Source organism: Triticum aestivum, chromosome 3A, assembly GCF_018294505.1.
Source record: "Triticum aestivum cultivar Chinese Spring chromosome 3A, IWGSC CS RefSeq v2.1, whole genome shotgun sequence".
Classification (NCBI taxonomy): Eukaryota; Viridiplantae; Streptophyta; class Magnoliopsida; order Poales; family Poaceae; genus Triticum; species Triticum aestivum.
The window spans coordinates 273,915,410-273,924,344 of record NC_057800.1 but is presented as its reverse complement, the minus strand read 5'-3'; positions in this window follow the sequence as shown (position 1 = coordinate 273,924,344).

Genomic DNA, 8,935 nt, shown 5'->3' with positions numbered 1-8,935 from the left:
GGCTGGGCCGCACAGGGAGGAGCCCAGGTAAGCTCCTCCTGTTATTTCTTTTCTGTTTTCTAATTTCTGACATTTGTTTTGATTTAAATAATATATTAAATCATTTATTTAACTTATGCCAATTTTTGCAGGGGCTAGATATATTATTCCAGAGCTCCTTTATAATTGGCATAATATTTGGACATATATTAATATATATAATTAATATATTTCCAATGCAAATATTTATGCATCAATTCCAAAAGCCCAAAATAAATACCTATGAGCTCCTAAAAATATTGGTTTGATTTTTATCTCTGTCCAATATTTTCAGAGAGCCACATGAGCATTTTCTTGGACCCTTTTGGAGAAATTTTTATTTGGATCATTTTCAAAATGATTCTGAGGGTTTCACAGATCCCCAATTCAAATTAAATGGAAAATTAAACATGATGCACACACTCTAATGCATGACCAGCTAGGGTGTGACAACTCACCCCCACTCAAAAGAATCTCGTCCCGAGATTTGGGTTCCTCCGGGAAGAAGGCGGGATATTCAAGTCGAAGACGATCCTCCCTTTCCCAAGTTGCTTCATCCTCAGAATGATGAGACCACTGAACTTTGAGGAACTTGATATTATGACGTCGGGTGGTACGTTCGGCCTGATCGAGGATACGAATGGGGTACTCTCGATATGTAAGATTATCTTGGAGATCAAGCGTTTCGTGGTCCACTTCACGGATAGGGTCCAAGAAGCAACGCCTGAGTTGAGAAACGTGGAAGACATCATGGACTCTGGAGAGATGCGGAGGTAGTTCCAACTGGTAGGCAACTTCTCCTCGTTTGGCAAGAATGCGAAAAGGTCCAATGTAACGAGGAGCCAATTTGCCTTTGATACCGAAACGATGGGTTCCCTTCAGAGGGGTGACCCGAAGATAAGCCTTCTCGTCAACCTCGAAAGTCATAGCCCTATGTTTTCGGTCATATTGACTCTTTTGACGAGATTGGGCTGTTTTCAACTTTTCACGAACGATACGAACTTGTTCTTCTGCTTCCTGAATCATATCCGAGCCAAAGAATTGTCTTTCCCCGGTCTCTGACCAGTTAAGGGTTGTTCGACATCGTCGTCCATAGAGAACTTCAAAAGGGGCTTTACCCAAGCTAGATTGATAGCTGTTGTTGTAAGCGAATTCGGCAAATGGAAGGCACTTCTCCCAATCCATTCCAAATGAGATAACAGAGGCTCGAAGCATGTCTTCTAGAATTTGGTTGACGCGTTCCACTTGACCACTTGACTGAGGGTGGAAAGCGGTGCTAAAGGAGAGACGGGTTCCCATAGCATTTTGGAAACTTTCCCAAAATCGAGAGGTGAAAAGATTTCCTCGATCCGAGTTAATTTCCAAAGGAACACCATGGAGAGACACTATTCGGGAGATGTACAAATCTGCCAGCTGACTAGCGGTTATACTCTCATGAACAGGTAAGAAATGAGCTACTTTGGAAAGACGATCGACCACGACGAAAATAGCATTATTCCCTCTCTTGGTCCTGGGAAAACCGGTAATGAAATCCATACTAATTTTATCCCATTTCCATTCAGGAATAGCTAAGGGTTGAAGGGTGCCAGCAGGCCGTTGATGCTCTGCTTTTACACGACGACAGACGTCGCAATTTGCAATATACTGAGCAATTTCTCTCTTCATCCTAGTCCACCAGAACCTCTGGCGTAGGTCCTGATACATTTTAGTGCTACCGGGATGAATGGTGAGAGGAGATTCATGAGCCTCCTTAAGGATCAACTGCCGTAGATGCTGGTTCTTGGGAACCACTAGACGGTTCTCAAAGTACACAACACCATGATCATTAGTGGAGAAACAACTAGCACCTCCGCTAGCAATGTTCTCTTTGATTTTAGATATTCCCTTATCTCGCTTTTGGGCAGCGATGATTTGATCCGTAAGAGTAGGTTTTGCTACCAAGGTGGAAAGAAAACCTTGAGGAACAATGTGAAGGTTAAGCTTCCGAAATTCCTCATGGAGAAGCGGTTGACTTTGTTGTAACATCAGGTTGTTACAATAAGATTTACGACTTAGCGCATCAGCCATGACGTTGGCTTTCCCTGGGGTGTAGGTTATTCCTAAGTCGAAGTCTGTGATCAATTCAACCCAACGTCTCTGCCTGAGATTCAAATCCGGTTGGGTGAAAATGTACTTCAGGCTTTGGTGATCAGTGAATATTTCGCAACGATTACCGAGGAGGTAATGTCGCCAGGTCTTAAGTGCATAGACTACGGCTACAAGCTCTAGATCATGAGTAGGATAATTCTCCTCATGTGGGTGCAATTGCCGTGAAGCGTAAGCAATTACGTGTCGATCTTGCATAAGAATGCAACCTAGTCCTTGTCGCGAGGCGTCGCAGTAGATAACGAAGTCCTTGGAGAAGTCTGGCGGTACCAGTACGGGAGCAGAGGTCAGGCGTCTTTTTAGTTCCTGAAAGCTGTGCTCACATTGTGGAGTCCATTCGAACTTCTTATCTTTCTTGAGGAGTTCGGTTAGAGGTTTGGCAACTTTGGAGAAGTTCTCGACAAAGCGACGACAATAGCTCGCTAAGCCCAGAAAACTCCGAACTTGCTTGACCGATTCAGGTGGAGTCCAATTAAGGACGGCTTGAACTCGCTCAGGGTTAACAGCAATACCTTTACCAGATATTACATGACCCAGATAGGTCACTTCTGACAACCAGAATTCGCATTTAGAAAATTTGGCATAAAGGCGATGCTCTCGAAGTTTCTTCAACACTAGCCTTAAATGTTCGGCATGTTCTTCCTCGTTCTTGGAATAGATGAGTATGTCATCGAGATAAACTACGACGAATTTATCCAAATACTCCATGAAGATTGAGTTCATTAACCGAGAAAAGGTGGCTGGAGCGTTGGTTAAACCGAAGGACATGACGGTGTACTCGTATTGGCCATAACGAGTAACAAAGGCCGTTTTAGGAATGTCCCCGTTTCTGATTTTGATTTGATGGTATCCCAACCTCAAATCCATCTTGGAGAAGACTGAGGATCCAGCGAGCTGATCATACAGGTCGTTGATCCTGGGAAGTGGATATTTGTTCTTGATTGTGACCAAATTGACAGGTCGGTAATCTACAACCATCCGGTCCGTACCATCCTTCTTTTTGACGAATAGGACGGGGCAAGCCCACGGAGATGAGCTAGGTCGGATGAAACCCTTTTTCAAGGACTCATCGAGTTGTTTCTTAAGCTCGGCTAGTTCTAAGGGTGCCATCTTATAAGGTCTTCTAGCAATCGGAACGGTTCCTGGAATGAGGTCTATTACGAACTCAACATCCCTGTCAGGTGGAACACCTGGCAATTCCTCTGGAAAGACATCCGGGAAGTCACGGACTACCGGAACGTCCTCAAGGTCTGGCAAAGGGCTGGCGTTAAGAGAATATAATTGTCGCTTGGCTATTCGGGTCAAGACATTGACTATCTTCCCCGAAGGATGGGTGAGTTGAACAGTCCTAGAGAAGCAATCAATTTGGGCATGATGAGCTGACATCCAGTCCATACCCAGAATGATATTAATATTTGAAGATTTAAGGGCTATCAAGGACGCGAGGAAAACAAGTCTGTCGACTTGGATTTCATTTCCATGGCTTACTCTAGAAGTTTGCCATTTGGATCCCGGAGTTGAATTACCATAGAGGTTGGCATATCACCGAATGCGACGTTGTGCAAACGAGCATAGTTTTCAGATATAAAAGAATGAGAGGCTCCTGTATCGAAAAGAACAGATGTCAGGTGGCAATTAACAAGAAGCGTACCGAGAACGACGTTGGGATCCTCTTGAGCTTCTTCGGCAGAGATACAGTTGACATGACCACGTGAAGCGGTAACCGGCTTGGCGTGGAATATTTTTCCTGTCGGCTTGCCACGGCCAACAGCTTTAGCAGATTGATTGGGGTTGGTCTGGGGACACTCACGCATATAGTGGCCAGATTCCCCACACTTGAAACAAGTCACGGAACTGGTACGTGGAGGAGCATTATTGGTTGGACCCCCATAGGGCTTGGCCGGTGCAGACTGTTGAACGGGGCGAGGCGCCTGGAAAGATGGCCTCGGTGTGAACCTGGGTGGCAGGGCGGTGTTGGGCACCCACACGCGGCGCTTCTGAGGACCAGCACCGGATGAGGAACCCATGTCACGGCCATGCTTGCGTGTTGCGTCATAGTCAGTCTGGCCAGTTTCAGCACTGATGGCTTTGTTGACAAGTTTCTGAAAAGATGTGCACTCATGCAGACGGAGGTCGCGGCGAAGCTCAGGACTAAGGCCCTTACGGAACCTTGCTTGCTTCTTGGCGTCAGTAGAAACTTCCTCGGTTGCATATCGTGCGAGGTTACCAAACTCCCTGCTATAGGCATCCACAGAAAGTCGGCCTTGGGTGAAACTGCAAAATTCTTCACGTTTACGGTCCATGAGACCCTCCGGAATGTGATGTTCACGGAAAGCCTCGCTGAACTCAGCCCAAGTAGTGACATGGCCCGCTGGGCGCATAGCTCCATAATTCTCCCACCATAGACTGGCGGGGCCTTCAAGATGATATGCAGCAAAGGTGACCTTGTCAGCCTCTGCTACCAGCGCGGAACGCAGTTTGTGAGAGATACTGCGAAGCCAGTCATCAGCGTCGAGAGGCTCGACGGAGTGGTGGAACGTGGGTGGATGCAATTTGATAAAATCACTGAGTGACACCACGTTAGCCCTCTGATGGTGTGCTGTATTCTGTTCAATACGCTCCAACAAACGGTTGGTCTCCCGCTTGTTTCTCTCAGCTTCCATCATAACCTCGGCTAGTGAAGGAGGATGAGGCAGATTTGCATCCCTGACTTCACTGCCTTCGGCCTGCTCTTGAGGAGCAGGGTTAGTGCGCGTGTTGACCATCCTAGGTAAACATGACAAAGGTTTAGTCAGGATGATAAAATTCCGACATAGGATATAGAATCTAAGGAATAACTCGAAATGCAAGATGATCATCCGTATGACATGGTAGATACAGAAACTGCTTCTTTTATTCCATCGTCATACACACCATACAGGGTTTAGTACAAGACCAAACAAAGTACTATTACGGTGACAAGAGGATTACATCTCATCGGAGGCATTCCAAGCTCCTATACATTATTTTTCTACACCTCCGGAAGGAGTACAACTAGGTCATATCCCACGAGTCACGCGGGACGATAGACGACACAGCTAGTGCGAACTAGTGATACTACCGCTAACTCAGACCGATCCGTAGTAGTCCTCGTAGAAGTCACCTCCATAGCCTGGAAGCTCAACATGATCATCCGGAAACAGACGGTCTCGCGGAGCTTGTGGACCATAGGGGCTAGGATGAGGCCTTGGACCAACAAACGGTGGCCTGCGGGGACCGCGAGGTGGGGTGATGCCTCCTACATCACGCCAAACCATCACGTCTGGCAGAGCAGATCTCACAGGATAGAGATCGCGCATATCTGAATATCCAGCTTGCACCGCCGGTGCGAACCGAGTCAAAGTAGCCCAGTGGTCAGCACGGGTATTGAAGAGCTCTAACCTCAAGGACCGATTTTCACGGTCCTTATCCTCGAGCATCTCAGCAGTGGTGCGAGTCCGTGAATCCTCCTGAGTGGAGTCAGCATAGATAGCCTGGAGATACCCTTGTGCTCCCGGAAGTGATCCTGGCATATACCGGAAATCAGAGTCCCGAAATAAACCAGATCTGACTCGCATAATGGTCATCATAGAGTAGGCGGCGTCCTGCACAGCCATCTCAATAGTAACCCCGAGTCCATAGGAACAGTGAAGAGGCTCGGTGGATCCAGGATAAGATGGAAATATCCTGACAGTGCAGAGATACTGGCTTTGATTGAAGTCCCGGAATTGCTCTTCGACCGTGTACTCAGGATACCAGCGGTATCCAGCCTCAGTCATTACCCTGACCAACTTAGCAGTATGGCCGGGTACATCTAGGCATCGAGTCAGGCGAACCACTTGATTGAGGTCGCGAGTGGCCATCTGAAAGCACAATCATAATGCAAAGGCATTAGTACTTCTAGCAAAATTTTGGCAGCATAACAGCTGTAAATGCTCAAGAAGGATTTGAGACATTTGACAAAGGATTTCGTACACACTCAACATCATCATATCAAAGTTCTGAACCATTCTGGCAACATAAGGTGGTAGTAGAACTGAACTAGGCTTGTAACCATCAAACTTATAAGGTACTACTGATTAATAACTCGTGATCCTGATAGAGAGAACAGATCCTAATTCCTTAACCCCCGGTGGAAGAATGGACTGACTCAGATCAGAAAGTCATAAGGTATAAGGAGTAAAAATAGCCTTACGTTCCATCCCACAAACAATTCCCCTACATATAACTAAAGAATTTCTAGACTCAACATCGACCAGTTTGGCTTGGAGAACCTACAGGTAGTCCGGCTCTGATACCAACGCTGTCAGGACCCCGACTCGATGTCACATCGATCTAGCCGGTAACACTTCATATCACTTTGCGGCCTCACGCACGGTGTTCCCACGGGTGTCTCCTTACCTTTGCCCGGGACCGTTTGCGCCTTTTGGCTCACGTATATGATAGTGTCGCTAGCATCCATCTGATAAAGAGCCCGGGCTGACATGACTAGTCGTAAACCCAAAGTGGCACAGACTTACAGGGACAGGCATCCATGACCCAGCTTCGAATGTGTCAGTCATCAGCAAGTGGGTCCGGGCTGTAGCACTGGGCTAGCAGGACTCCGGTACTCAAAGCGTGACATTTCCCCGAAGGGACAGACACAGGAACGAAGAAGGACACATGCCGGCCAGCCTAAGTGTTCCAGAGCAGTAGCAAGCTACCATGGCTCAGCGGTAACACTAGGAGACATTTCCCGGTAAGAGAGGCTACTAAAGATAAACAACTAGATAGTCAGATCCCACACATACCAAGCATTTCAATCATACACACAATATGCTCGATATGTGCAAATACAACGAAGCATCACAACATGACTCTATGACACAAGTACTTTATTTAAGGCTCAGGGAGCCATACATAACATACACAAAGGTACGGGTATCACGACCCAACATACAAGTCATACAGTCATACAAACCAGCAGCGGAAGTAACTTGTCTGAGTACAGACAACTAGTAAAATAAAAGAGGCTTGGAAAGCCTAACTATACTACGTGGTCCTTCACAAGCTCAGGGTCACCACCTGGGTCTTTAGCCTACTCGTTGATGTCAACGTCTACATAGAACCCATCAGAAGGGGTTGCAGCGTCTTCTGTAAAAATGTAGATTATAGCAACATGAGTACAAAGGTACTCAGCAAGACTTACATCAGATCCTACATACATGCATAGTATCAAGAAGGGTTGGTGGAGTTATTGCAGCAAGCCAGCTTTGACTCTTGGCTAGGCTATCCTACGATACTCCAACTTGAAATGGTTTTGCGCACACGAGTCCACTACTCACCACTTCAATACACTACCGAGGATCCACCTCCGTCTTCCTACGGAAAAGCCATCCTCGGCACTCACACTTATCTTGAGGCTTTTAGTAGTTTCCATTTACTTGTCTATGAACTGTATAGGCAACCAAGTAGTCCTTTACCGCGGACGCGGCTATTCGAATAGATCATGTTAACCCTGCAGGGGTGTACTTCTTCATACATGTTTCCACCACTTAGCGTCTGCACACGACATGTGCTCGGCAGACTTCAAGCGAAAGCCGACGTGGGTGTAGACCACGACCTACCTAAACACTTAAGCCTCTAGTCCAGGTTTATCGCCTATTCAGGTTCCATCCGCAGGGAGTCCGGCCGAGGTTTCCCATACGGCCCCAAACGATGTGAACAGGGTTCCCGAGATACCTAACGGGTATTCGGTACACCGTGCCACGTACCTACCGCATCACAGCCCACCCCTACGGTCAGCGCTGTCCATGGCCTCCAGTAGGCTACAAACACCAGGAACTACTTGCAACTCCTGGACAGAGAGCTAGGGTGAATAAGAAGTCGAGCGGGGTCATATTTCAGGGCCCAATGCATGGTAGTAGCTGTATCTTAAATCACATATACAGATCTCAGTGCTTAAGGTCGGCTTCAATGAAACAACCCACCATGTACTCCTACATGGCCTCTCATCGATACCTTTACCAAATCGTGTTCACCACACCACTCTCATTACCGACATAACATTTCACTCTAGCCCATCACCCAGATGAACCAGACCTGACACGACTCTAAGCATAGCAGGCATAGCAAGGTAGGAACAACACATACATATGGCTCAATCAACTCCTACACATGCTAGTGGGTTTCATCTAGTTACTGTGGCAATGACAGGTCATGCAGAGGAAATGGGTTCAACTACCGTAGCACACAGCAGTTTGAATCGCGTTGTCTTAATGCAGTAAAAGAGAGCAGGAGCGAGAACATGGGATTGTATCGATATGATCAAATGGTTGGTTGCTTGCCTGATGGTTCGATGCTCGGATATGATTCTTCGTTAGGGTAATCACGGTACTCCTCGGGGGCAGAACCTGTCGCAAAGGACATCGATACGCAAACATCACCAAACAATGTGCAACAATATGATGCATGCATGAGACATGGCAAGATGAGTGTGTTGGGCTAATGCAACTAAAACCAGAAGGGTTTGAACAAATTTGAATCAAAGATTCAAATTTCAAACTCAAACATGGCCTCTTTAAGTGCTTTTTCTTGTTCTGCTTAAAACATCAATTTAACTTGTTTGATCATGCATGAAAATAGTACAGATGGATAGATTGGATTTTTCTGATCATTTTTCATATATAATTTGTCCAATTTGGAGTTACAGAATAAAAGTTATGAATTTTTGAAGTTTAAATAATATTCTGGAATTTCCTGATTTAAATTAAAT